Source organism: Rhinoderma darwinii, unplaced genomic scaffold (genome assembly GCF_050947455.1).
Source record: "Rhinoderma darwinii isolate aRhiDar2 unplaced genomic scaffold, aRhiDar2.hap1 Scaffold_2289, whole genome shotgun sequence".
NCBI classification, from domain to species: domain Eukaryota; kingdom Metazoa; phylum Chordata; class Amphibia; order Anura; family Rhinodermatidae; genus Rhinoderma; species Rhinoderma darwinii.
This window is the reverse complement of record NW_027462601.1, coordinates 20,537-45,584: the sequence shown is the minus strand read 5'-3', so window position 1 is coordinate 45,584 and position 25,048 is coordinate 20,537. Positions and strand designations below refer to the sequence as shown.

At 46.1% G+C, this 25,048-nt stretch overlaps 56 pseudogenes; all 56 read right to left on the bottom strand.

Annotated features, from left to right (window-relative positions):
* Nucleotides 1-13,212: 13,212 nt before the first annotated feature.
* On the bottom strand, nt 13,213-13,331 carry LOC142702250 (5S ribosomal RNA; annotated as a pseudogene).
* A 67-nt stretch (nt 13,332-13,398) lies between these two features.
* On the bottom strand, nt 13,399-13,517 carry LOC142702342 (5S ribosomal RNA; annotated as a pseudogene).
* Nucleotides 13,518-13,584: 67 nt separating this feature from the next.
* On the bottom strand, nt 13,585-13,703 carry LOC142702361 (5S ribosomal RNA; annotated as a pseudogene).
* Nucleotides 13,704-13,770: 67 nt separating this feature from the next.
* LOC142702366 (5S ribosomal RNA) lies at nt 13,771-13,889 on the bottom strand (annotated as a pseudogene).
* Nucleotides 13,890-13,956: 67 nt separating this feature from the next.
* On the bottom strand, nt 13,957-14,075 carry LOC142702377 (5S ribosomal RNA; annotated as a pseudogene).
* Nucleotides 14,076-14,142: 67 nt separating this feature from the next.
* On the bottom strand, nt 14,143-14,261 carry LOC142702291 (5S ribosomal RNA; annotated as a pseudogene).
* A 67-nt stretch (nt 14,262-14,328) lies between these two features.
* Nucleotides 14,329-14,447, bottom strand: LOC142702226 (5S ribosomal RNA; annotated as a pseudogene).
* Nucleotides 14,448-14,514: 67 nt separating this feature from the next.
* Nucleotides 14,515-14,633, bottom strand: LOC142702239 (5S ribosomal RNA; annotated as a pseudogene).
* Nucleotides 14,634-14,700: 67 nt separating this feature from the next.
* On the bottom strand, nt 14,701-14,819 carry LOC142702341 (5S ribosomal RNA; annotated as a pseudogene).
* A 67-nt stretch (nt 14,820-14,886) lies between these two features.
* On the bottom strand, nt 14,887-15,005 carry LOC142702220 (5S ribosomal RNA; annotated as a pseudogene).
* A 67-nt stretch (nt 15,006-15,072) lies between these two features.
* Nucleotides 15,073-15,191, bottom strand: LOC142702372 (5S ribosomal RNA; annotated as a pseudogene).
* Nucleotides 15,192-15,258: 67 nt separating this feature from the next.
* LOC142702283 (5S ribosomal RNA) lies at nt 15,259-15,377 on the bottom strand (annotated as a pseudogene).
* A 67-nt stretch (nt 15,378-15,444) lies between these two features.
* On the bottom strand, nt 15,445-15,563 carry LOC142702387 (5S ribosomal RNA; annotated as a pseudogene).
* Nucleotides 15,564-15,630: 67 nt separating this feature from the next.
* Nucleotides 15,631-15,749, bottom strand: LOC142702249 (5S ribosomal RNA; annotated as a pseudogene).
* A 67-nt stretch (nt 15,750-15,816) lies between these two features.
* LOC142702235 (5S ribosomal RNA) lies at nt 15,817-15,935 on the bottom strand (annotated as a pseudogene).
* Nucleotides 15,936-16,002: 67 nt separating this feature from the next.
* LOC142702221 (5S ribosomal RNA) lies at nt 16,003-16,121 on the bottom strand (annotated as a pseudogene).
* Nucleotides 16,122-16,374: 253 nt separating this feature from the next.
* LOC142702300 (5S ribosomal RNA) lies at nt 16,375-16,493 on the bottom strand (annotated as a pseudogene).
* Nucleotides 16,494-16,560: 67 nt separating this feature from the next.
* Nucleotides 16,561-16,679, bottom strand: LOC142702293 (5S ribosomal RNA; annotated as a pseudogene).
* A 67-nt stretch (nt 16,680-16,746) lies between these two features.
* LOC142702376 (5S ribosomal RNA) lies at nt 16,747-16,865 on the bottom strand (annotated as a pseudogene).
* Nucleotides 16,866-16,932: 67 nt separating this feature from the next.
* Nucleotides 16,933-17,051, bottom strand: LOC142702393 (5S ribosomal RNA; annotated as a pseudogene).
* A 67-nt stretch (nt 17,052-17,118) lies between these two features.
* LOC142702270 (5S ribosomal RNA) lies at nt 17,119-17,237 on the bottom strand (annotated as a pseudogene).
* A 67-nt stretch (nt 17,238-17,304) lies between these two features.
* LOC142702277 (5S ribosomal RNA) lies at nt 17,305-17,423 on the bottom strand (annotated as a pseudogene).
* Nucleotides 17,424-17,676: 253 nt separating this feature from the next.
* Nucleotides 17,677-17,795, bottom strand: LOC142702336 (5S ribosomal RNA; annotated as a pseudogene).
* Nucleotides 17,796-17,862: 67 nt separating this feature from the next.
* Nucleotides 17,863-17,981, bottom strand: LOC142702397 (5S ribosomal RNA; annotated as a pseudogene).
* Nucleotides 17,982-18,048: 67 nt separating this feature from the next.
* On the bottom strand, nt 18,049-18,167 carry LOC142702282 (5S ribosomal RNA; annotated as a pseudogene).
* Nucleotides 18,168-18,234: 67 nt separating this feature from the next.
* Nucleotides 18,235-18,353, bottom strand: LOC142702378 (5S ribosomal RNA; annotated as a pseudogene).
* Nucleotides 18,354-18,420: 67 nt separating this feature from the next.
* On the bottom strand, nt 18,421-18,539 carry LOC142702386 (5S ribosomal RNA; annotated as a pseudogene).
* A 67-nt stretch (nt 18,540-18,606) lies between these two features.
* On the bottom strand, nt 18,607-18,725 carry LOC142702234 (5S ribosomal RNA; annotated as a pseudogene).
* Nucleotides 18,726-18,792: 67 nt separating this feature from the next.
* On the bottom strand, nt 18,793-18,911 carry LOC142702327 (5S ribosomal RNA; annotated as a pseudogene).
* Nucleotides 18,912-18,978: 67 nt separating this feature from the next.
* LOC142702407 (5S ribosomal RNA) lies at nt 18,979-19,097 on the bottom strand (annotated as a pseudogene).
* A 67-nt stretch (nt 19,098-19,164) lies between these two features.
* On the bottom strand, nt 19,165-19,283 carry LOC142702409 (5S ribosomal RNA; annotated as a pseudogene).
* Nucleotides 19,284-19,350: 67 nt separating this feature from the next.
* Nucleotides 19,351-19,469, bottom strand: LOC142702238 (5S ribosomal RNA; annotated as a pseudogene).
* A 67-nt stretch (nt 19,470-19,536) lies between these two features.
* On the bottom strand, nt 19,537-19,655 carry LOC142702213 (5S ribosomal RNA; annotated as a pseudogene).
* A 67-nt stretch (nt 19,656-19,722) lies between these two features.
* On the bottom strand, nt 19,723-19,841 carry LOC142702371 (5S ribosomal RNA; annotated as a pseudogene).
* A 67-nt stretch (nt 19,842-19,908) lies between these two features.
* Nucleotides 19,909-20,027, bottom strand: LOC142702350 (5S ribosomal RNA; annotated as a pseudogene).
* A 67-nt stretch (nt 20,028-20,094) lies between these two features.
* On the bottom strand, nt 20,095-20,213 carry LOC142702396 (5S ribosomal RNA; annotated as a pseudogene).
* A 67-nt stretch (nt 20,214-20,280) lies between these two features.
* Nucleotides 20,281-20,399, bottom strand: LOC142702353 (5S ribosomal RNA; annotated as a pseudogene).
* Nucleotides 20,400-20,466: 67 nt separating this feature from the next.
* LOC142702320 (5S ribosomal RNA) lies at nt 20,467-20,585 on the bottom strand (annotated as a pseudogene).
* A 67-nt stretch (nt 20,586-20,652) lies between these two features.
* Nucleotides 20,653-20,771, bottom strand: LOC142702294 (5S ribosomal RNA; annotated as a pseudogene).
* A 67-nt stretch (nt 20,772-20,838) lies between these two features.
* Nucleotides 20,839-20,957, bottom strand: LOC142702243 (5S ribosomal RNA; annotated as a pseudogene).
* A 67-nt stretch (nt 20,958-21,024) lies between these two features.
* On the bottom strand, nt 21,025-21,143 carry LOC142702411 (5S ribosomal RNA; annotated as a pseudogene).
* Nucleotides 21,144-21,396: 253 nt separating this feature from the next.
* Nucleotides 21,397-21,515, bottom strand: LOC142702246 (5S ribosomal RNA; annotated as a pseudogene).
* A 427-nt stretch (nt 21,516-21,942) lies between these two features.
* On the bottom strand, nt 21,943-22,061 carry LOC142702298 (5S ribosomal RNA; annotated as a pseudogene).
* Nucleotides 22,062-22,128: 67 nt separating this feature from the next.
* LOC142702338 (5S ribosomal RNA) lies at nt 22,129-22,247 on the bottom strand (annotated as a pseudogene).
* Nucleotides 22,248-22,314: 67 nt separating this feature from the next.
* Nucleotides 22,315-22,433, bottom strand: LOC142702289 (5S ribosomal RNA; annotated as a pseudogene).
* A 67-nt stretch (nt 22,434-22,500) lies between these two features.
* LOC142702349 (5S ribosomal RNA) lies at nt 22,501-22,619 on the bottom strand (annotated as a pseudogene).
* A 67-nt stretch (nt 22,620-22,686) lies between these two features.
* On the bottom strand, nt 22,687-22,805 carry LOC142702408 (5S ribosomal RNA; annotated as a pseudogene).
* Nucleotides 22,806-22,872: 67 nt separating this feature from the next.
* Nucleotides 22,873-22,991, bottom strand: LOC142702354 (5S ribosomal RNA; annotated as a pseudogene).
* A 67-nt stretch (nt 22,992-23,058) lies between these two features.
* Nucleotides 23,059-23,177, bottom strand: LOC142702319 (5S ribosomal RNA; annotated as a pseudogene).
* Nucleotides 23,178-23,244: 67 nt separating this feature from the next.
* LOC142702295 (5S ribosomal RNA) lies at nt 23,245-23,363 on the bottom strand (annotated as a pseudogene).
* Nucleotides 23,364-23,430: 67 nt separating this feature from the next.
* LOC142702242 (5S ribosomal RNA) lies at nt 23,431-23,549 on the bottom strand (annotated as a pseudogene).
* A 67-nt stretch (nt 23,550-23,616) lies between these two features.
* LOC142702410 (5S ribosomal RNA) lies at nt 23,617-23,735 on the bottom strand (annotated as a pseudogene).
* A 253-nt stretch (nt 23,736-23,988) lies between these two features.
* Nucleotides 23,989-24,107, bottom strand: LOC142702247 (5S ribosomal RNA; annotated as a pseudogene).
* Nucleotides 24,108-24,534: 427 nt separating this feature from the next.
* LOC142702267 (5S ribosomal RNA) lies at nt 24,535-24,653 on the bottom strand (annotated as a pseudogene).
* Nucleotides 24,654-24,720: 67 nt separating this feature from the next.
* Nucleotides 24,721-24,839, bottom strand: LOC142702337 (5S ribosomal RNA; annotated as a pseudogene).
* Nucleotides 24,840-24,906: 67 nt separating this feature from the next.
* Nucleotides 24,907-25,025, bottom strand: LOC142702288 (5S ribosomal RNA; annotated as a pseudogene).
* Between the last annotated feature and the right edge of the window lie 23 nt (nt 25,026-25,048).

Below are 25,048 nucleotides of genomic sequence, written 5' to 3'. Positions count from 1 at the left end.
TAGGTCACCCATGAGTGTATCCAAGTACTTTTGAGCTGTCTTTAATGCAAAGTTGGTGTCAAAGTTACGCCAACATGTATGGCTCTAGGAAAACGGATGGGACACGGAGATAACTAACAGAAACCACTGCACTTGTGCATGTTGTATGCTTAATGCATTGTTAAAAAAGGTACAAAAATTTACCATTTTAGGCGGCTGATGCCTGCCAGGGTTCATACATATAAGGTGGTAAAAGAAGAAGCAATGGCTTTTGACAAGCCCTCCAAAAATTGACCCTTTTTATTGGCAGATGCCTGCCGGGGTTCTTCCATACATGGATGTAAAAGCAACAAGCAATGGCTTTTCACAAGCCCTCCAAAAATTGACCCTTTTTATTGGCAGATGCCTGCCGAGGTTCTTCCATACATGGATGTAAAAGCAACAAGCAATGGCTTTTCACAAGCCCTCCAAAAATTGACCCTTTTTATTGGCAGATGCCTGCCGGGGTTCTTCCATACATTGATGTAAAAGCAACAATCAATGGCTTTTCACAAGCCCTCCAAAAATTGACCCTTTTTATTGGCAGATGCCTGCCGGGGTTCTTCCATACATGGATGTAAAAGCATTAAAGCAACAAGCAATGGCTTTTGACAAGCCCTCCAAAAATTGACCCTTTTTATTGGCAGATGCCTGCCGGGGTTCTTCCATACATGGATGTAAAAGCATTAAAGCAACAAGCAATGGCTTTTCACAAGCCCTCCAAAAATTGACCCTTTTTATTGGCAGATGCCTGCCGGGGTTCTTCCATACATGGATGTAAAAGCATTAAAGCAACAAGCAATGGCTTTTGACAAGCCCTCCAAAAATTGACCCTTTTTATTGGCAGATGCCTGCCGGGGTTCTTCCATACATTGATGTAAAAGCATTAAAGCAACAAGCAATGGCTTTTCACAAACCCTCCAAAAATTGACCCTTTTTATTGGCAGATGCCTGCCGGGGTTCTTCCATACATGGATGTAAAAGCATTAAAGCAACAAGCAATGGCTTTTGACAAGCCCTCCAAAAATTGACCCTTTTTATTGGCAGATGCCTGCCGGGGTTCTTCCATACATGGATGTAAAAGCATTAAAGCAACAAGCAATGGCTTTTCACAAGCCCTCCAAAAATTGACCCTTTTTATTGGCAGATGCCTGCCGGGGTTCTTCCATACATTGATGTAAAAGCATTAAAGCAACAAGCAATGGCTTTTCACAAGCCCTCCAAAAATTGACCCTTTTTATTGGCAGATGCCTGCCGGGGTTCTTCCATACATGGATGTAAAAGCATTAAAGCAACAAGCAATGGCTTTTCACAAGCCCTCCAAAAATTGACCCTTTTTATTGGCAAGGGTGAGTAGTAGCAGCACATTAAAAGACACTGGACGACAGTCACAGGACAAAGCCCTGTGGTGGGGCAGGCCTGCTTGTAGCAGACGGGCGGCAGTGGAGGTTTATTGGTGGTAGTAGTCGAGGTAGCCAACACAGACAGCAAGGGTGCAAGCAGTAGTAGCAGTAGTAGCAGCACATTAAAAAAAGAGACTGGACAGTCACAGGAGGACATAGCCCTGTGGTGGGGCAGGCCTCAGGCCTGCTTGTAGCAGACGGCAGTGGAGGTGTATTGGTGGTAGTAGAGGTAGACTAGCCAACACAGACAGCAAGGGTGGTAGACTGGTAGTAGCAGCAGCACATTAAAAAAAGAGACTGGACGACAGTCACAGGACATAGCCCTGTGGTGGGGTAGGCCTGCTTGTAGCAGACGGGCGGCAGTGTAGGTGTATTGGTGGTAGTAGAGGTACTAGCCAACACAGACAGCAAGGGTGCAAGCAGTAGTAGCAGTAGTAGCAGCACATTAAAAAAAAGAGACTGGACAGTCACAGGAGGACAAAGCCCTGTGGTGGGGCAGGCCTCAGGCCTGCTTGTAGCAGACGGGCGGCAGTGGAGGTGTATTGGTGGTAGTAGCCGAGGTAGCCAACACAGACAGCAAGGGTGCAAGCAGTAGTAGCAGTAGTAGCAGCACATTAAAAAAAGAGACTGGACAGTCAGAGGAGGACAAAGCCCTGTGGTGGGGCAGGCCTCAGGCCTGCTAGTAGCAGACGGGCGGCAGTGGAGGTGTATTGGTGGTAGTAGTCGAGGTAGCCAACACAGACAGCAAGGGTGCAAGCAGTAGTAGCAGTAGTAGCAGCACATTAAAAAAAAGAGACTGGACAGTCACAGGAGGACAAAGCCCTGTGGTGGGGCAGGCCTCAGGCCTGCTTGTAGCAGACGGGCGGCAGTGGAGGTGTATTGGTGGTAGTAGCCGAGGTAGCCAACACAGACAGCAAGGGTGCAAGCAGTAGTAGCAGTAGTAGCAGCACATTAAAAAAAGAGACTGGACAGTCAGAGGAGGATAAAGCCCTGTGGTGGGGCAGGCCTCAGGCCTGCTTGTAGCAGACGGGCGGCAGTGGAGGTGTATTGGTGGTAGTAGTCGAGGTAGCCAACACAGACAGCAAGGGTGCAAGCAGTAGTAGCAGTAGTAGCAGCACATTAAAAAAAAGAGACTGGACAGTCAGAGGAGGACAAAGCCCTGTGGTGGGGCAGGCCTCAGGCCTGCTTGTAGCAGACGGGCGGCAGTGGAGGTGTATTGGTGGTAGTAGTCGAGGTAGCCAACACAGACAGCAAGGGTGCAAGCAGTAGTAGCAGTAGTAGCAGCACATTAAAAAAAAGAGACTGGACAGTCACAGGAGGACAAAGCCCTGTAGTGGGGCAGGCCTCAGTCCTGCTTGTAGCAGATGGCAGTGTAGGTGTATTGGTGGTAGTAGAGGTACTAGCCAACACAGACAGCAAGGGTGCAAGCAGTAGTAGCAGTAGTAGCAGCACATTAAAAAAAGAGACTGGAGAGTCACAGGACAAAGCCCTCTGGTGGGGCAGGCCTGCTTGTAGCAGACGGCACTGGGGTGGATTGGTGGTAGAAGTAGTAGCAGCTGCAGCACCAACAGCGGCACATTAAAAAAAGAGTGGACAGGACAGAATCCCATAGTAGCAGGCGGCAGTAGCAGGCGGCAGCAGCAGCAGCAATGTAAGATCTAATCAGTGGCATCAGGCACAGGGGTTTTAAAATCCTCACCGATCCACGCTTGATTCATTTTCAGAAACGTGAGATTTTCCAAGCTGTTGGCGGACAATCTTGTTCGCTTAGGGGTGACGAAGCCCCCTGCTGCGCTGAATACCCTCTCTGACGCTACACTGGAGGGTGGACAAGACAGTACACCCATGGCAAACTGGGCCAGTTCTTGCCAATGATCCAATCTGCTGACCCAGAAGTCCATGGGGTCTGGGATCAGCATTTCTGACGGAGAAAGGGCACAGTCCAAGTACGAGTGAACCTGGTTGTTTAGGTGCTGCACCTGGAGATGGTGAACATCCCTTTGGTGACTAGTGCTACGATGTGTGTCAGGTCGGGGTATTGGATGTAAAAATGTTGTCATCATATTTTCCAAACTGAATTGGCTGCTGCTGCTGCTGCTGCTGCCGCTGCTGCCACGGCTGCCGCCTATTGCAGAGGTAGCTCTGCCAGAGGCGGTGGAACGATGAGACAGTGGGGAGCGGAGAGTGGCCCCCCGGTCAGACATGCTTGCAGCGGGTGTCTGCCGTTTGAAAGCCATGACAAGCTGGCTGCATAGCTTCTCTCTATAATAAGCCAATTTTGCCTCCCTCTCGGAAGGCGCAAAAAACTCCCCCATTTTGGCTTTATACCGAGGGTCTAAAAGTGTGGCTATCCAGTAGTCATCTCTTTGCTTCATGCTAACAATACGACAGTCAGCGCGCAAGTAACGAAGCATACAGCTCGCCATCCTGGCCAGCGTTTCAGAGGGCCCGGTTGGTTCCATCTCCGCCCCATACTGCCATGGTTGTCCATCATCAAGGTCGTCGTCAGACTCGTCATCACCACCATCACTGTCATGTTGTGCGGCTGCCTCGTCCCCTATCCCTTCCTGTGATTCCATCTCCAAATCCAGCTCCTCTTCAGGTCCTGTTTCCTCATCCTCCTCCTCCTCCTCAACATCCATAGCCAGATGTGATCCTTCCTCCATCCTTTGCTGAATCATCGCTGTGAGCGTTTGCTCCATAATGAATATCAGCGGCATAACATCGTTCATTCCGCTAGCGTCACGGCTCACAAATCGTGTGGCCTCTTCAAAGGGCCTCAAAACGCGACATGCGTCTCTAACCAGCTGCCAGTGCCTGAGCTCGAAATTACACTGGCTCCAAACGCTGCCCGTCTGCTGCATCAGGAAATCATTCACGGCTTTCCGCTGTTCGTACAGACGGTCCAACATGTGCAGGGTGGAATTCCATCGTGTTGGAACGTCGCAAATCAGGCTGTGTTCTGGGAGATTGTTTTGACGCTGCAAGTCCAGGAGGGCGTGCTTAAATGCATACGAACGTCTAAAGCGAACGCAAACCCTCCTGGACATGGCCAGCACACCCTTCAAACCAACATATGACTTTAAGAAGCGTGTTATGACCAGATTGATCACATGTGCCATGCAAGGAGCGTGTGTCAGGTGACCTAGACACAGTGCAGCCACAACGTTCTTGCCGTTATCAGAGACAACATTGCCCAGTGTGAGTTTCAGAGGAGACAGCCAGCGTGCGATTTCCTCCTTGATGCACAGCAGCAGCTCCTGCCCTGTGTGGCTTTTCTCGCCCAGGCTCAGCAGGTGTAAGACAGCGTTGTGGCGCTTCACCTTGCACCTATGAAAAGAGGAGGGAGGAGGAGTGGAAGATACGCTGTGTCCTGTCGGGGACGGGAAGACCTCCAAGGAGGAAGGCAAGGAGGAGGAGGAGGAGTAGGAGGAGAAGGATGGTAGGCGCCTGGTGTCCGGAGTTGAACTAGAAACATACAAGCGTGGAGGTGGTAATGCCTGGCATTGCTGCGGTGGTGCATCGGACTGCAAAATATTGACCCAGTGGGCCGTGAAAGACATGTACTGTCCCTGCCCATAGTTGCTGCTCCACGTGTCGATGGTGGCATGTACCCTGCTGCACACGGATAATTGCAAGGACTTGGACACCTTTTCCTCGACATGCTTGTGCAAGGCAGGGACAGCTGTTTTGGAGAAGTAATGTCGGCTAGGTATTCGCCACCTAGGCTGAGCGCACGCCATCAATTGCTTGAAGCCGGCGGAGTCGACCAGGTGGTACGGCAGCGACTGCACCACCAACAACTTTGCCAGGTGTGAATTAAGCCGCACGACAAGTGGATGACTGGGTATATATTGTTGCTTATTGGACAACGATTCCGTAATGGATAACTGACGGGACATAGGAGGAGCACTAGATGACAGTGATGATGATGATGACAACGACATGGTGGATAAGGCCTGGCTACTACTTAGATGACAGGGACTCGGAGCAGCAGCAGCAGCAGCGGAAGAGGGGTCTTCATTAGATGTACATGATGGTGGGGCATGTTGATTGTCCCACATGGCCTTGTGATGCCGTTCCATGTGTTTACGTAGAGCAATAGTTCCTACATTGCTGCCCTGCCCACGCCTTACTTTCTGCTTGCAGATACGGCACTGTGCCATGTTTTCCTCCTCTGGGAAGGTACAGAAAAATTGCCACACGGCAGAGTACCGTAAAGAGGTAGTACCACGTCCACCACCACCACCACCACAACCACCCGAGCTTGCCCCTTGTCTGGCAGGCTTTTTTCGGGAACCTACACCAGCATCTGTGTCGCCGTCACCGGCTCCTGAGCTGACCCTACCGCTGCAACGTTTTGCAGATTGACTTCTGCCCCTACCTCGGCTTGGCTGTTTATCACATCCAGTGCCGCCACTACTACCCTCCTCCTCTGACGCCGTCATCACCTCGTCACCTGGTTCCCACGTCCTGTCTAAAACAACATCATCATCATAGCCTTCCTCATCATCCCCGCCACTTCTGTCACTGTGTTGTGAATGTGATGTGACATCATGGCGGGCTCCATGCCCCCCCTCATTACTGCGTCTGCCACCACGGCTACCACCACCAACACCCCCACTACCGCAGCTATGCGTCTCGGTCACCGCTTCCACCTCCACCACCGCCGCAACACACTCCGTTGGCTGACTCGCGGAAAACAAATCATCATCATCACTATGTTGTTCAGTATCTTCCTTCGCACCCGAGGAGATGTCTCTTAGGACTCTCAGGAAAGATGGCTTCCCGCTAGGAAGGGGGAGCGAAGACATAGATGATGGAATGGAAACGCTAGAAATACCTATATTACTACTGTCACCGTGCCAAGGAACTGTAGAGGATCTGGAATCCAACGAAACCTGGCTTGAAGCCAGATCGTCAGAGTCTTCCTGCTGAGATGACCGCGAGCCAGCCAACCAGTCCACAATGGCCGTATTGTCTAAAGTAACCCGCCCACCGGAGGAGATGGACAAGTCTGGCTTGCTGATACTACTACTAGCAGGCACATGGCAGCTGCTACTAGTGGAACTGGGCACATGTCTTGTGCCACAAATGCTGCTACTGGGTCTGGCACCAACAGATCCAACATTTGGACTGGAAGAGGAGACGGCATGGGTGTTTCTTCCTCTACCCCGTCCTTTCACAACCTTTTTTTTCCCAGACATTTCAGAGCCCCTTTTAAAAGCGTATTCACACACGGACACTGGCTTGGCAAATGGCAATGAATGAGAATTTCAATCAGCCTCGCTGCAGTGCACTCAGGGAATGCTGGGCCTTGTAGTACTACTAGGCTGCCTGTATGGCAAGTTGGATTGTTATCCTGTTAATAACGGCCAGGGATGAGCCCCTTTTAAAAGCGTGTTCACACACGGACACTGGCTTGGCAAATGGCAATGAATGAGAATTTCAATCAGCCTCGCTGCAGTGCACTCAGGGAATGCTGGGCCTTGTAGTACTACTAGGCTGCCTGTATGGCAAGTTGGATTGTTATCCTGTTAATAACGGCCAGGGATGAGCCCCTTTTAAAAGCGTGTTCACACACGGACACTGGCTTGGCAAATGGCAATGAATGAGAATTTAAATCAGCCTCGCTGCAGCGCACTCAGGGAATGCTGGGCCTTGTAGTACTACTAGGCTGCCTGTATGGCAAGTTGGATTGTTATCCTGTTAATAACGGCCAGGGATGAGCCCCTTTTAAAAGCGTGTTCACACACGGACACTGGCTTGGCAAATGGCAATGAATGAGAATTTCAATCAGCCTCGCTGCAGTGCACTCAGGGAATGCTGGGCCTTGTAGTACTACTACTACCACTACTACAAAGGCTGCCTGTATTGCAAGTTGGATGCAATGGGGATGAGCCCCTTCTAAAAGCGTATTCACACACGGACACTGGCTTGGCAAATGGCAATGAATGAGAATTTCAATCAGCCTCGCTGCAGTGCACTCAGGGAATGCTGGGCGTTGTAGTACTTCTAGGCTGCCTGTATGGCAAGTTGGATTGTTATCCTGTTAATAACGGCCAGGGATGAGCCCCTTTTAAAAGCGTATTCACACACGGACACTGGCTTGGCAAATGGCAATGAATGAGAATTTCAATCAGCCTCGCTGCAGTGCACTCAGGGAATGCTGGGCCTTGTAGTACTACTACTACCACTACTACAAAGGCTGCCTGTATTGCAAGTTGGATGCAATGGGGATGAGCCCCTTCTAAAAGCGTATTCACACACGGACACTGGCTTGGCAAATGGCAATGAATGAGAATTTCAATCAGCCTCGCTGCAGTGCACTCAGGGAATGCTGGGCGTTGTAGTACTTCTAGGCTGCCTGTATGGCAAGTTGGATTGTTATTCCAGGGATGAGCCCCTTTTAAAAGCGTATTCACACACGGACACTGGCTTGGCAAATGGCAATGAATGAGAATTTCAATCAGCCTCGCTGCAGTGCACTCAGGGAATGCTGGGCCTTGTAGTACTACTACTACCACTACTACAAAGGCTGCCTGTATTGCAAGTTGGATGCAATGGGGATGAGCCCCTTCTAAAAGCGTATTCACACACGGACACTGGCTTAGCAAATGGCAATGAATGAGAATTTCAATCAGCCTCGCTGCAGTGCACTCAGGGAATGCTGGGCCTTGTAGTACTACTAGGCTGCCTGTATGGCAAGTTGGATTGTTATTCCAGGGATGAGCCCCTTTTAAAAGCGTATTCACACACGGACACTGGCTTGGCAAATGGCAATGAATGAGAATTTCAATCAGCCTCGCTGCAGTGCACTCAGGGAATGCTGGGCCTTGTAGTACTACTAGGCTGCCTGTATGGCAAGTTGGATTGTTATCCTGTTAATAACGGCCAGGGATGAGCCCCTTTTAAAAGCGTGTTCACACACGGACACTGGCTTGGCAAATGGCAATGAATGAGAATTTCAATCAGCCTCGCTGCAGTGCACTCAGGGAATGCTGGGCCTTGTAGTACTACTACTACCACTACTACAAAGGCTGCCTGTATTGCAAGTTGGATGCAATGGGGATGAGCCCCTTCTAAAAGCGTATTCACACACGGACACTGGCTTGGCAAATGGCAATGAATGAGAATTTCAATCAGCCTCGCTGCAGTGCACTCAGGGAATGCTGGGCCTTGTAGTACTACTAGGCTGCCTGTATGGCAAGTTGGATTGTTATTCCAGGGATGAGCCCCTTTTAAAAGCGTATTCACACACGGACACTGGCTTGGCAAATGGCAATGAATGAGAATTTCAATCAGCCTCGCTGCAGTGCACTCAGGGAATGCTGGGCCTTGTAGTACTACTAGGCTGCCTGTATGGCAAGTTGGATTGTTATCCTGTTAATAACGGCCAGGGATGAGCCCCTTTTAAAAGCGTGTTCACACACGGACACTGGCTTGGCAAATGGCAATGAATGAGAATTTCAATCAGCCTCGCTGCAGTGCACTCAGGGAATGCTGGGCCTTGTAGTACTACTAGGCTGCCTGTATGGCAAGTTGGATTGTTATCCTGTTAATAACGGCCAGGGATGAGCCCCTTTTAAAAGCGTGTTCACACACGGACACTGGCTTGGCAAATGGCAATGAATGAGAATTTCAATCAGCCTCGCTGCAGTGCACTCAGGGAATGCTGGGCCTTGTAGTACTACTACTACCACTACTACAAAGGCTGCCTGTATTGCAAGTTGGATGCAATGGGGATGAGCCCCTTCTAAAAGCGTATTCACACACGGACACTGGCTTGGCAAATGGCAATGAATGAGAATTTCAATCAGCCTCGCTGCAGTGCACTCAGGGAATGCTGGGCGTTGTAGTACTTCTAGGCTGCCTGTATGGCAAGTTGGATTGTTATTCCAGGGATGAGCCCCTTTTAAAAGCGTATTCACACACGGACACTGGCTTGGCAAATGGCAATGAATGAGAATTTCAATCAGCCTCGCTGCAGTGCACTCAGGGAATGCTGGGCCTTGTAGTACTACTAGGCTGCCTGTATGGCAAGTTGGATTGTTATCCTGTTAATAACGGCCAGGGATGAGCCCCTTTTAAAAGCGTGTTCACACACGGACACTGGCTTGGCAAATGGCAATGAATGAGAATTTCAATCAGCCTCGCTGCAGTGCACTCAGGGAATGCTGGGCCTTGTAGTACTACTAGGCTGCCTGTATGGCAAGTTGGATTGTTATCCTGTTAATAACGGCCAGGGATGAGCCCCTTTTAAAAGCGTGTTCACACACGGACACTGGCTTGGCAAATGGCAATGAATGAGAATTTAAATCAGCCTCGCTGCAGTGCACTCAGGGAATGCTGGGCCTTGTAGTACTACTAGGCTGCCTGTATGGCAAGTTGGATTGTTATCCTGTTAATAACGGCCAGGGATGAGCCCCTTTTAAAAGCGTGTTCACACACGGACACTGGCTTGGCAAATGGCAATGAATGAGAATTTCAATCAGCCTCGCTGCAGTGCACTCAGGGAATGCTGGGCCTTGTAGTACTACTACTACCACTACTACAAAGGCTGCCTGTATTGCAAGTTGGATGCAATGGGGATGAGCCCCTTCTAAAAGCGTATTCACACACGGACACTGGCTTGGCAAATGGCAATGAATGAGAATTTCAATCAGCCTCGCTGCAGTGCACTCAGGGAATGCTGGGCGTTGTAGTACTTCTAGGCTGCCTGTATGGCAAGTTGGATTGTTATCCTGTTAATAACGGCCAGGGATGAGCCCCTTTTAAAAGCGTATTCACACACGGACACTGGCTTGGCAAATGGCAATGAATGAGAATTTCAATCAGCCTCGCTGCAGTGCACTCAGGGAATGCTGGGCCTTGTAGTACTACTACTACCACTACTACAAAGGCTGCCTGTATTGCAAGTTGGATGCAATGGGGATGAGCCCCTTCTAAAAGCGTATTCACACACGGACACTGGCTTGGCAAATGGCAATGAATGAGAATTTCAATCAGCCTCGCTGCAGTGCACTCAGGGAATGCTGGGCGTTGTAGTACTTCTAGGCTGCCTGTATGGCAAGTTGGATTGTTATTCCAGGGATGAGCCCCTTTTAAAAGCGTATTCACACACGGACACTGGCTTGGCAAATGGCAATGAATGAGAATTTCAATCAGCCTCGCTGCAGTGCACTCAGGGAATGCTGGGCCTTGTAGTACTACTACTACCACTACTACAAAGGCTGCCTGTATTGCAAGTTGGATGCAATGGGGATGAGCCCCTTCTAAAAGCGTATTCACACACGGACACTGGCTTAGCAAATGGCAATGAATGAGAATTTCAATCAGCCTCGCTGCAGTGCACTCAGGGAATGCTGGGCCTTGTAGTACTACTAGGCTGCCTGTATGGCAAGTTGGATTGTTATTCCAGGGATGAGCCCCTTTTAAAAGCGTATTCACACACGGACACTGGCTTGGCAAATGGCAATGAATGAGAATTTCAATCAGCCTCGCTGCAGTGCACTCAGGGAATGCTGGGCCTTGTAGTACTACTAGGCTGCCTGTATGGCAAGTTGGATTGTTATCCTGTTAATAACGGCCAGGGATGAGCCCCTTTTAAAAGCGTGTTCACACACGGACACTGGCTTGGCAAATGGCAATGAATGAGAATTTCAATCAGCCTCGCTGCAGTGCACTCAGGGAATGCTGGGCCTTGTAGTACTACTACTACCACTACTACAAAGGCTGCCTGTATTGCAAGTTGGATGCAATGGGGATGAGCCCCTTCTAAAAGCGTATTCACACACGGACACTGGCTTGGCAAATGGCAATGAATGAGAATTTCAATCAGCCTCGCTGCAGTGCACTCAGGGAATGCTGGGCCTTGTAGTACTACTAGGCTGCCTGTATGGCAAGTTGGATTGTTATTCCAGGGATGAGCCCCTTTTAAAAGCGTATTCACACACGGACACTGGCTTGGCAAATGGCAATGAATGAGAATTTCAATCAGCCTCGCTGCAGTGCACTCAGGGAATGCTGGGCCTTGTAGTACTACTAGGCTGCCTGTATGGCAAGTTGGATTGTTATCCTGTTAATAACGGCCAGGGATGAGCCCCTTTTAAAAGCGTGTTCACACACGGACACTGGCTTGGCAAATGGCAATGAATGAGAATTTCAATCAGCCTCGCTGCAGTGCACTCAGGGAATGCTGGGCCTTGTAGTACTACTAGGCTGCCTGTATGGCAAGTTGGATTGTTATCCTGTTAATAACGGCCAGGGATGAGCCCCTTTTAAAAGCGTGTTCACACACGGACACTGGCTTGGCAAATGGCAATGAATGAGAATTTCAATCAGCCTCGCTGCAGTGCACTCAGGGAATGCTGGGCCTTGTAGTACTACTAGGCTGCCTGTATGGCAAGTTGGATTGTTATCCTGTTAATAACGGCCAGGGATGAGCCCCTTTTAAAAGCGTGTTCACACACGGACACTGGCTTGGCAAATGGCAATGAATGAGAATTTCAATCAGCCTCGCTGCAGTGCACTCAGGGAATGCTGGGCCTTGTAGTACTACTACTACCACTACTACAAAGGCTGCCTGTATTGCAAGTTGGATGCAATGGGGATGAGCCCCTTCTAAAAGCGTATTCACACACGGACACTGGCTTGGCAAATGGCAATGAATGAGAATTTCAATCAGCCTCGCTGCAGTGCACTCAGGGAATGCTGGGCGTTGTAGTACTTCTAGGCTGCCTGTATGGCAAGTTGGATTGTTATCCTGTTAATAACGGCCAGGGATGAGCCCCTTTTAAAAGCGTATTCACACACGGACACTGGCTTGGCAAATGGCAATGAATGAGAATTTCAATCAGCCTCGCTGCAGTGCACTCAGGGAATGCTGGGCCTTGTAGTACTACTACTACCACTACTACAAAGGCTGCCTGTATTGCAAGTTGGATGCAATGGGGATGAGCCCCTTCTAAAAGCGTATTCACACACGGACACTGGCTTGGCAAATGGCAATGAATGAGAATTTCAATCAGCCTCGCTGCAGTGCACTCAGGGAATGCTGGGCCTTGTAGTACTACTAGGCTGCCTGTATGGCAAGTTGGATTGTTATTCCATGGATGAGCCCCTTTTAAAAGCGTATTCACACACGGACACTGGCTTGGCAAATGGCAATGAATGAGAATTTCAATCAGCCTCGCTGCAGTGCACTCAGGGAATGCTGGGCCTTATAGTACTACTACTACCACTACTACAAAGGCTGCCTGTATTGCAAGTTGGATGCAACGGGGATGAGCCCCTTATAAAAGCGTATTCACACACTGGCTGAGTAGTGAGTAGTGGATGAGCCCCTTCGATTTCTGAATTCCTGCCTTTTAGATTCCTAAAGCTTTCCCTTACTGCACAGAGATGCTATTCCTACAGCTCCTGTCTGTAAAATGGCCGCTGAGCTCCGTGCATAGACTTTTATTGCAGGCTTGAGCCCGCCCCTATGCTGCCTCCCGATTGGCTGGGAGAGCCGTTTGCAAGGCATTATGGGGTAGCCTGATGTCAGGTGATCTTCTGTAATCCTCCATTTTAGATGTAACATGTGGCAGGCGCCAAAATGTAGCCGGGTTCGGTCAAAACGGGTTCGGCCGAACCCGGTAAAGTTCGGATTCGCTGCGAACCGAACTTTTCCTGAAGTTCGGACCGAAACCGGGTTCGGTTGTCCCGGTTCGCTCATCTCTAATTAAATGCTTTAATCCATAGTCCTTTTTAATCGATTGTGAAACAAAATCTAAACGACATAATAAAAAGTCAACCGCACCACGGATTCCCAGACAGTCTCCCACACTGGTACTAGCGAGGCCTTAAGCTGTGTAACTTCTGCGATCTGACGAGAGCAGGCACATTCAGCTTAGAATGTCCATTGACATTAAATGCTGTAATCCATAGTCCTTTTTAATCGATTGTGAAACAAAATCTAAACGACATAATAAAATTTCAACCGCACCACGGATTCCCAGACAGTCTCCCACACTGGTACTAGCGAGGCCTTAAGTTGTGTAACTTCTGCGTTCTGACGAGAGCAGGCACATTCAGCTTAGAATGGCCACTGACGTTAAATGCTTTAATCCATAGTCCTATTTAATCTATTGTGAAACAAAATCTAAACAACATAATAAAAAGTCAATCGCACCACGGATTCCCAGACAGTCTCCCACACTGGTACTAGCGAGGGCTTAAGCTGTGTAACTTCTGCGATCTGACGAAAGCAGGCACATTCAGCTTAGAATGGCCATTGAAGTTAAACGCTTTAATCCATAGTCCTATTTAATCTATTGTGAAACAAAATCTAAACGACATAATAAAAAGTCAACCGCACCACGGATTCCCAGACAGTCTCCCACACTGTTACTAGCGAGGCCTTAAGCTGTGTAACTTATGCGATCTGACGAGAGCAGGGACATTCAGCTTAGAATGGCCATTGACATTAAATGCTTTAATCCAAAGTCCTTTTTAATCGATTGTGAAACAAAATCTAAACGACATAATAAAAAGTCAACCGCACCACGGATTCCCAGACAGTCTCCCACACTGGTACTAGCGAGGCCTTAAGCTGTGTAACTTCTGCGATCTGACGAGAGCAGGCACATTCAGCTTAGAATGGCCATTGACGTTAAATGCTTTAATCCATAGTCCTATTTAATCTATTGTGAAACAAAATCTAAACGACATAATAAAAAGTCAACCGCACCACGGATTCCCAGACAGTCTCCCACACTGGTACTAGCGAGGCGTTAAGCTGTGTAACTTCTGCGATCTGACGAGAGCAGGCACATTCAGCTTAGAATGGCCATTGACATTAAATGCTTTAATCCATAGTCCTTTTTAATCGAATGTGAAACAAAATCTAAACGACATAATAAAAAGTCAACCGCACCACGGATTCCCAGACAGTCTCCCACACTGGTACTAGCGAGGCCTTAAGCTGTGTAACTTCTGCGATCTGACGAGAGCAGGCACATTCAGTTTAGAATGGCCATTGACATTAAATGCTTTAATCCATAGTCCTTTTTAATCGATTGTGAAACAAAATCTAAACGACATAATAAAAAGGCAACCGCACCACGGATTCCCAGACAGTCTCCCACACTGGTACTAGCGAGGCCTTAAGCTGTGTAACTTCTGCGATCTGACGAGAGCAGGGACATTCAGCTTAGAATGGCCATTGACATTAAATGCTTTAATCCATAGTCCTTTTTAATCGATTGTGAAACAAAATCTAAACGACATAATAAAAATTCAACCGCACCACGGATTCCCAGACAGTCTCCCACACTAGTACTAGCGAGGACTTAAGCTGGGTAACTTCTGCGATCTGACGAGAGCAGGCACATTCAGCTTAGAATGGCCATTGACGTTAAATCCTTTAATCCATAGTCCTATTTAATCTATTGTGAAACAAAATCTAAACGACATAATAAAAAGTCAACCGCACCACGGATTCCCAGACAGTCTCCCACACTGGTACTAGCGAGGCCTTAAGCTGTGTAACTTCTGCGTTCTGACGAGAGCAGGCACATTCAGCTTAGAATGGCCATTGACGTTAAATGCTTTAATCCATAGTCCTATTTAATCTATTGTGAAACAAAATCTAAACGACATAATAAAAAGTCAACCGCACCACGGATTCCCAGACAGTCTCCCACACTGGTACTAGCGAGGCGTTAAGCTGTGTAACTTCTGCGATCTAACGAGGGCAGGCACATTCAGCTTAGAATGGCCATTGACATTAAATGCTTTAATCCATAGTCCTTTTTAATCGATTGTGAAAAAAAATCTAAACGACATAATTAAAAGTCAACCGCACCACGGATTCCCAGACAGTCTCCCACACTGGTACTAGCGAGGCCTTAAGCTGTGTAACTTATGCGATCTGACGAGAGCAGGGACATTCAGCTTAGAATGGCCATTGACATTAAATGCTTTAATCCAAAGTCCTTTTTAATCGATTGTGAAACAAAATCTAAACGACATAATAAAAAGTCAACCGCACCACGGATTCCCAGACAGTCTCCCACACTGGTACTAGCGAGGCCTTAAGCTGTGTAACTTCTGCGATCTGACGAGAGCAGGGACATTCAGCTTAGAATGGCCATTGACATTAAATGCTTTAATCCATAGTCTTTTTTAATCGATTGTGAAACAAAATCTAAACGACATAATAAAAAGTCAACCGCACCACGGATTCCCAGACAGTCTCCCACACTGGTACTAGCGAGGCCTTAAGCTGTGTAACTTCTGCGATCTGACGAGAGCAGGCACATTCAGCTTAGAATGTCCATTGACATTAAATGCTGTAATCCATAGTCCTTTTTAATCGATTGTGAAACAAAATCTAAACGACATAATAAAAATTCAACCGCACCACGGATTCCCAGACAGTCTCCCACACTGGTACTAGCGAGGCCTTAAGCTGTGTAACTTCTGCGATCTGACGAGAGCAGGCACATTCAGCTTAGAATGGCCATTGACATTAAATGCTTTAATCCATAGTCCTTTTTAATCGATTGTGAAACAAAATCTAAACGTCATAATAAAAAGTCAACCACACCACGGATTCCCAGACAGTCTCCCACACTGGTACTAGCGAGGCCTTAAGCTGTGTAACTTCTGCGTTCTGACGAGAGCAGGCACATTCAGCTTAGAATGGCCACTGACGTTAAATGCTTTAATCCATAGTCCTATTTAATCTATTGTGAAACAAAATCTAAACGACATAATAAAAAGTCAACCGCACCACGGATTCCCAGACAGTCTCCCACACTGTTACTAGCGAGGCGTTAAGCTGTGTAACTTCTGCGATCTAACGAGGGCAGGCACATTCAGCTTAGAATAGCCATTGACATTAAATGCTTTAATCCATAGTCCTTTTTAATCGATTGTGAAACAAAATCTAAACGACATAATAAAAAGTCAACCGCACCACGGATTCCCAGACAGTCTCCCACACTGATACTAGCGAGGCCTTAAGCTGTGTAACTTCTGCGATCTGACGAGATCAGGCACATTCAGCTTAGAATGGCCATTGACGTTAAATGCTCTAATCCATAGTCCTATTTAATCTATTGTGAAACAAAATCTAAACGACATAATAAAAAGTCAACCGCACCACGGATTCCCAGACAGTCTCCCACACTGGTACTAGTGAGGCCTTAAGCTGTGTAACTTCTGCGTTCTGACGAGAGCAGGCACATTCAGCTTAGAATGGCCATTGACGTTAATTGCTTTAATCCATAGTCCTATTTAATCTATTGTGAAACAAAATCTAAACGACATAATAAAAAGTCAACCGCACCACGGATTCCCAGACAGTCTCCCACACTGGTACTAGCGAGGCCTTAAGCTGTGTAACTTCTGCGATCTGACGAGAGCAGGCACATTCAGCTTAGAATGGCCATTGACATTAAATGCTTTAATCCATAGTCCTTTTTAATCGATTGTGAAACAAAATCTAAACGACATAATAAAAAGTCAACCGCACCACGGATTCCCAGTCAGTCTCCCACACTGGTACTAGCGAGGCCTTAAGCTGTGTAACTTCTGCGATCTGACGAGAGCAGGCATATTCAGCTTAGAATGGCCATTGACATTAAAAGCCTTAATCCATAGTCCTATTTAATCTATTGTGAAACAAAATCTAACCTACATAATAAAAAGTCAACCGCACCACGGATTCCCAGACAGTCTCCCACACTGGTACTAGCGAGGACTTAAGCTGTGTAACTTCTGCGATCTGACGAGAGCAGGGACATTCAGCTTAGAATGGCCATTGACATCAAATGCTTTAATCCATAGTCTTTTTTAATCGATTGTGAAACAAAATCTAAACGACATAATAAAAATTCAACCGCACCACGGATTCCCAGACAGTCTCCCACACTGGTACTAGCGAGGCCTTAAGCAGTGTAACTTCTGCGTTCTGACGAGAGCAGGCACATCCAGCTTAGAATGGCCATTGACGTTAAATGCTTTAATCCATAGTCCTATTTAATCTATTGTGAAAAAAAATCTAAACGACATAATAAAAAGTGAACCGCACCACGGATTCCCAGACAGTCTCCCACACTGGTACTAGCGAGGCGTTAAGCTGTGTAACGTCTGCGATCTAACGAGAGCAGGCACATTCAGCTTAGAATGGCCATTGACATTAAATGCTTTAATCCATAGTCCTTTTTAATCGATTGTGAAACAAAATCTAAACGACATAATAAAAAGTCAACGGCACCACGGATTCCCAGACAGTCTCCCACACTGGTACTAGCGAGGCCTTAAGCTGTGTAACTTCTGCGATCTGACGAGAGCAGGCACATTCAGCTTAGAATGGCCATTGACATTAATAGCCTTAATCCATAGTCCTATTTAATCTATTGTGAAACAAAATCTAAACAACATAATAAAAAGTCAACCACACCACGGATTCCCAGACAGTCTCCCACACTGGTACTAGTGAGGCCTTAAGCTGTGTAACTTCTGCGTTCTGACGAGAGCAGGCACATTCAGCTTAGAATGGCCATTGACGTTAAATGCTTTAATCCATAGTCCTATTTAATCTATTGTGAAACAAAATCTAAACGACATAATAAAAAGGCAACCGCACCACGGATTCCCAGACAGTCTCCCACACTGGTACTAGCGAGGCCTTAAGCTGTGTAACTTCTGCGATCTGACGAGATCAGGCACATTCAGCTTAGAATGGCCATTGACATTAAATGCTTTAATCCATAGTCCTTTTTAATCGATTGTGAAACAAAATCTAAACGACATAATAAAAGGTCAACCGCACCACGGATTCCCAGTCAGTCTCCCACACTGGTACTAGCGAGGCCTTAAGCTGTGTAACTTCTGCGATCTGACGAGAGCAGGCATTTTCAGCTTAGAATGGCCATTGACATTAAATGCTTTAATCCATAGTCCTTTTTAATCGATTGTGAAACAAAATCTAAACGACATAATAAAAAGTCAACCGCACCACGGATTCCCAGACAGTCTCCCACACTGGTACTAGCGAGGCCTTAAGCTGTGTAACTTCTGCGATCTGACGAGAGCAGGGACATTCAGCTTAGAATGGCCATTGACATTAAATGCTTTAATCCATAGTCCTTTTTAATCGATTGTGAAACAAAATCTAAACGACATAATAAAAATTCAACCGCACCACGGATTCCCAGACAGTCTCCCACACTGGTACTAGCGAGGCCTTAAGCTGTGTAACTTCTGCGATCTGACGAGAGCAGGCACATTCAGCTTAGAATGGCCATTGACGTTAAATGCTTTAATCCATAGTCCTATTTAATCTATTGTGAAACAAAATCTAAACGACATAATAAAAAGTCAACCGCACCACGGATTCCCAGACAGTCTCCCACACTGGTACTAGCGAGGCGTTAAGCTGTGTAACTTCTGCGATCTGACGAGAGCAGGCACATTCAGCTTAGAATGGCCATTAACATGAAATGCTTTAATCCATAGTCCTTTTTAATCGATTGTGAAACAAAATCTAAACGACATAATAAAAAGTCAACCGCACCACGGATTCCCAGACAGTCTCCCACACTGGTACTAGCGAGGCCTTAAGCTGTGTAACTTCTGCGATCTGACGAGAGCAGGCACATTCAGCTTAGAATTGCCATTGACATTAAATGCTTTAATCCATAGTCCTTTTTAATCGAATGTGAAACAAAATCTAAACGACATAATAAAAAGTCAACCGCACCACGGATTCCCAGACAGTCTCCCACACTGGTACTAGCGAAGCCTTAAGCTGTGTAACTTCTGCGATCTGACGAGAGCAGGCACATTCAGCTTAGAATGGCCATTGACATTAAATGCTTTAATCCATAGTCCTTTTTAATCGATTGTGAAACAAAATCTAAACGACATAATAAAAAGGCAACCGCACCACGGATTCCCAGACAGTCTCCCACACTGGTACTAGCGAGGCCTTAAGCTGTGTAACTTCTGCGATCTGACGAGAGCAGGGACATTCAGCTTAGAATGGCCATTGACGTTAAATGCTTTAATCCATAGTCCTATTTAATCTATTGTGAAACAAAATCTAAACGACATAATAAAAAGTCAACCGCACCACGGATTCCCAGACAGTCTCCCACACTGGTACTAGCGAGGCCTTAAGCTGTGTAACTTCTGCGATCTGACGAGAGCAGGCACATTCAGCTTAGAATGGCCATTGAAGTTAAATGCTTTAATCCATAGTCCTATTTAATCTATTGTGAAACAAAATCTAAACGACATAATAAAAAGTCAACCGCACCACGGATTCCCAGACAGTCTCCCACACTGGTACTAGCGAGGCGTTAAGCTGTGTAACTTCTGCGATCTAACGAGGGCAGGCACATTCAGCTTAGAATGGCCATTGACATTAAATGCTTTAATCCATAGTCCTTTTTAATCGATTGTGAAACAAAATCTAAACGACATAATAAAAAGTCAACCGCACCACGGATTCCCAGACAGTCTCCCACACTGGTACTAGCGAGGCCTTAAGCTGTGTAAGTTATGCGATCTGACGAGAGCAGGGACATTCAGCTTAGAATGGCCATTGACATTAAATGCTTTAATCCAAAGTCCTTTTTAATCGATTGTGAAACAAAATCTAAACGACATAATAAAAAGTCAACCGCACCACGGATTCCCAGACAGTCTCCCACACTGGTACTAGCGAGGCCTTAAGCTGTGTAACTTCTGCGTTCTGACGAGAGCAGGCACATTCAGCTTAGAATGGCCATTGACATTAAATGCTTTAATCCATAGTCCTTTTTAATCGATTGTGAAACAAAATCTAAACGACATAATAAAAAGTTAAGCGCACCACGGATTCCCAGACAGTCTCCCACACTGGTACTAGCGAGGCCTTAAGCTGTGTAACTTCTGCGATCTGACGAGAGCAGGCACATTAAGCTTAGAATGGCCATTGACATTAAATGCTTTAATCCATAGTCCTTTTTAATCGATTGTGAAACAAAATCTAAACGACATAATAAAAATTCAACCGCTCCACGGATTCCCAGACAGTCTCCCACACTGGTACTAGCGAGGTCTTAAGCTGTGTAACTTCTGCGATCTGACGAGAGCAGGCACATTCAGCTTAGAATGGCCATTGACGTTAAATGCTTTAATCCATAGTACTATTTAATCTATTGTGAAACAAAATCTAAACGACATAATAAGAAGTCAACCGCACCACGGATTCCCAGACAGTCACCCACACTGGTACTAGCGAGGCGTTAAGCTGTGTAACTTCTGCGATCTGACGAGAGCAGGCACATACAGCTTAGAATGGCCATTGACATTAAAAGCCTTAATCCATAGTCCTATTTAATCTATTGTGAAACAAAATCTAAACAACATAATAAAAAGTCAACCGCACCACGGATTCCCAGACAGTCTCCCACACTGGTACTAGCGAGGCCTTAAGCTGTGTAACTTCTGCGATCTGACGAAAGCAGGGACATCCAGCTTAGAATGGCCATTGACATTAAATGCTTTAATCCATAGTCCTTTTTAATCGATTGTGAAACAAAATCTAAACGACATAATAAAAATTCAACCGCACCACGGATTCCCAGACAGTCTCCCACACTGGTACTAGCGAGGCCTTAAGCTGTGTAACTTCTGCGATCTGATGAGAGCAGGCACATTCAGCTTAGAATGGCCATTGACGTTAAATGTTTTAATCCATAGTCCTATTTAATCTATTGTGAAACAAAATCTAAACGAAATAATAAAAAGTCAACCGCACCACGGATTCCCAAACAGTCTCCCACACTGGTACTAGCGAGGTGTTAAGCTGTTTAACTTCTGCAGTCTAACGAGAGCATGCACATTCAGCTTAGAATGGCCATTGACATTAAATGCTTTAATCCATAGTCCTTTTTAATCGATTGTGAAACAAAATCTAAACGACATAATAAAAAGTCAACCGCACCACGGATTCCCAGACAGTCTCCCACAATGGTACTAGCGAGGCCTTAAGCTGTGTAACTTCTGCAATCTGACGAGAGCAGGCACATTCAGCTTAGAATGGCCATTGACATTAAAAGCCTTAATCAATAGTCCTATTTAATCTATTGTGAAACAAAATCTAAACGACATAATAAAAATTCAACCGCACCACGGATTCCCAAACAGTCTCCCACACCGGTACTAGCGAGGGCTTAAGCTGTGTAACTTCTGCATTCTGACGAGAGCAGGCACATTCAGCTTAGAATGGCCATTGACGTTAAATGCTTTAATCCATAGTCCTTTTTAATCGATTGTGAATCAAAATCTAAACGACATAATAAAAATTCAACCGCACCACGGATTCCCACACAGGTACTAGCGAGGCCTTAAGCTGTGTAACTTCTGCGATCTGACGAGAGCAGGCACATTCAGCTTAGAATGGCCATTGACATTAAAAGCCTTAATCCATAGTCCTATTTAATCTATTGTGAAACAAAATCTAAACAGCATAATAAAAAGCCAACCGCACCACGCATTCCCAGACAGTCCCCCACACTGGTACCAGCGAGGCCTTAAGCTGTGTAACTTCTGCGATCTGACGAGAGCAGGGACATTCAGCTTAGAATGGCCATTGACATTAAAGGCATTAATCCATAGTCCTTTTTAATCGATTGTGAAACAAAATCTAAACAACATAATAAAAACTCAACCGCACCACGGATTCCCAGACAGTCTCCCACACTGGTGCTAGCGAGGCCTTAAGCTGTGTAACTTCTGCGTTCGGACGAGAGCAGGCACATTCAGCTTAGAATGGCCATTGACGTTAAATGTTTTAATCCATAGTCCTATTTAATCTATTGTGAAACATAATCTAAACGACATAATAAAAAGTCAACCGCACCACGGATTCCCAGACAGTCTCCCACACTGGTACTAGCGAGGCCTTAAGCTGTGTAACTTCTGCGATCTGACGAGAGCAGGCACATTCAGCTTAGAATGAGCATTGACTTTAAATGCTTTAATCCATAGTCCTTTTTAATCGATTGTGAAACAAAATCTAAACGACATAATAAAAAGTCAACCGCACCACGGATTCCCAGACAGTCTCCCACACTGGTACTAGCGAGGCCTTAAGCTGTGTAAGTTATGCGATCTGACGAGAGCAGGGACATTCAGCTTAGAATGGCCATTGACATTAAATGCTTTAATCCAAAGTCCTTTTTAATCGATTGTGAAACAAAATCTAAACGACATAATAAAAAGTCAACCGCACCACGGATTCCCAGACAGTCTCCCACACTGGTACTAGCGAGGCCTTAAGCTGTGTAACTTCTGCGTTCTGACGAGAGCAGGCACATTCAGCTTAGAATGGCCATTGACATTAAATGCTTTAATCCATAGTCCTTTTTAATCGATTGTGAAACAAAATCTAAACGACATAATAAAAAGTTAAGCGCACCACGGATTCCCAGACAGTCTCCCACACTGGTACTAGCGAGGCCTTAAGCTGTGTAACTTCTGCGATCTGACGAGAGCAGGCACATTAAGCTTAGAATGGCCATTGACATTAAATGCTTTAATCCATAGTCCTTTTTAATCGATTGTGAAACAAAATCTAAACGACATAATAAAAATTCAACCGCTCCACGGATTCCCAGACAGTCTCCCACACTGGTACTAGCGAGGTCTTAAGCTGTGTAACTTCTGCGATCTGACGAGAGCAGGCACATTCAGCTTAGAATGGCCATTGACGTTAAATGCTTTAATCCATAGTACTATTTAATCTATTGTGAAACAAAATCTAAACGACATAATAAGAAGTCAACCGCACCACGGATTCCCAGACAGTCACCCACACTGGTACTAGCGAGGCGTTAAGCTGTGTAACTTCTGCGATCTGACGAGAGCAGGCACATACAGCTTAGAATGGCCATTGACATTAAAAGCCTTAATCCATAGTCCTATTTAATCTATTGTGAAACAAAATCTAAACAACATAATAAAAAGTCAACCGCACCACGGATTCCCAGACAGTCTCCCACACTGGTACTAGCGAGGCCTTAAGCTGTGTAACTTCTGCGATCTGACGAAAGCAGGGACATCCAGCTTAGAATGGCCATTGACATTAAATGCTTTAATCCATAGTCCTTTTTAATCGATTGTGAAACAAAATCTAAACGACATAATAAAAATTCAACCGCACCACGGATTCCCAGACAGTCTCCCACACTGGTACTAGCGAGGCCTTAAGCTGTGTAACTTCTGCGATCTGATGAGAGCAGGCACATTCAGCTTAGAATGGCCATTGACGTTAAATGTTTTAATCCATAGTCCTATTTAATCTATTGTGAAACAAAATCTAAACGAAATAATAAAAAGTCAACCGCACCACGGATTCCCAAACAGTCTCCCACACTGGTACTAGCGAGGTGTTAAGCTGTTTAACTTCTGCAGTCTAACGAGAGCATGCACATTCAGCTTAGAATGGCCATTGACATTAAATGCTTAAATCCATAGTCCTTTTTAATCGATTGTGAAACAAAATCTAAACGACATAATAAAAAGTCAACCGCACCACGGATTCCCAGACAGTCTCCCACAATGGTACTAGCGAGGCCTTAAGCTGTGTAACTTCTGCAATCTGACGAGAGCAGGCACATTCAGCTTAGAATGGCCATTGACATTAAAAGCCTTAATCAATAGTCCTATTTAATCTATTGTGAAACAAAATCTAAACGACATAATAAAAATTCAACCGCACCACGGATTCCCAAACAGTCTCCCACACCGGTACTAGCGAGGGCTTAAGCTGTGTAACTTCTGCATTCTGACGAGAGCAGGCACATTCAGCTTAGAATGGCCATTGACGTTAAATGCTTTAATCCATAGTCCTTTTTAATCGATTGTGAATCAAAATCTAAACGACATAATAAAAATTCAACCGCACCACGGATTCCCACACAGGTACTAGCGAGGCCTTAAGCTGTGTAACTTCTGCGATCTGACGAGAGCAGGCACATTCAGCTTAGAATGGCCATTGACATTAAAAGCCTTAATCCATAGTCCTATTTAATCTATTGTGAAACAAAATCTAAACAGCATAATAAAAAGTCAACCGCACCACGCATTCCCAGACAGTCTCCCACACTGGTACCAGCGAGGCCTTAAGCTGTGTAACTTCTGCGATCTGACGAGAGCAGGGACATTCAGCTTAGAATGGCCATTGACATTAAAGGCATTAATCCATAGTCCTTTTTAATCGATTGTGAAACAAAATCTAAACAACATAATAAAAACTCAACCGCACCACGGATTCCCAGACAGTCTCCCACACTGGTGCTAGCGAGGCCTTAAGCTGTGTAACTTCTGCGTTCGGACGAGAGCAGGCACATTCAGCTTAGAATGGCCATTGACGTTAAATGTTTTAATCCATAGTCCTATTTAATCTATTGTGAAACATAATCTAAACGACATAATAAAAAGTCAACCGCACCACGGATTCCCAGACAGTCTCCCACACTGGTACTAGCGAGGCCTTAAGCTGTGTAACTTCTGCGATCTGACGAGAGCAGGCACATTCAGCTTAGAATGAGCATTGACTTTAAATGCTTTAATCCATAGTC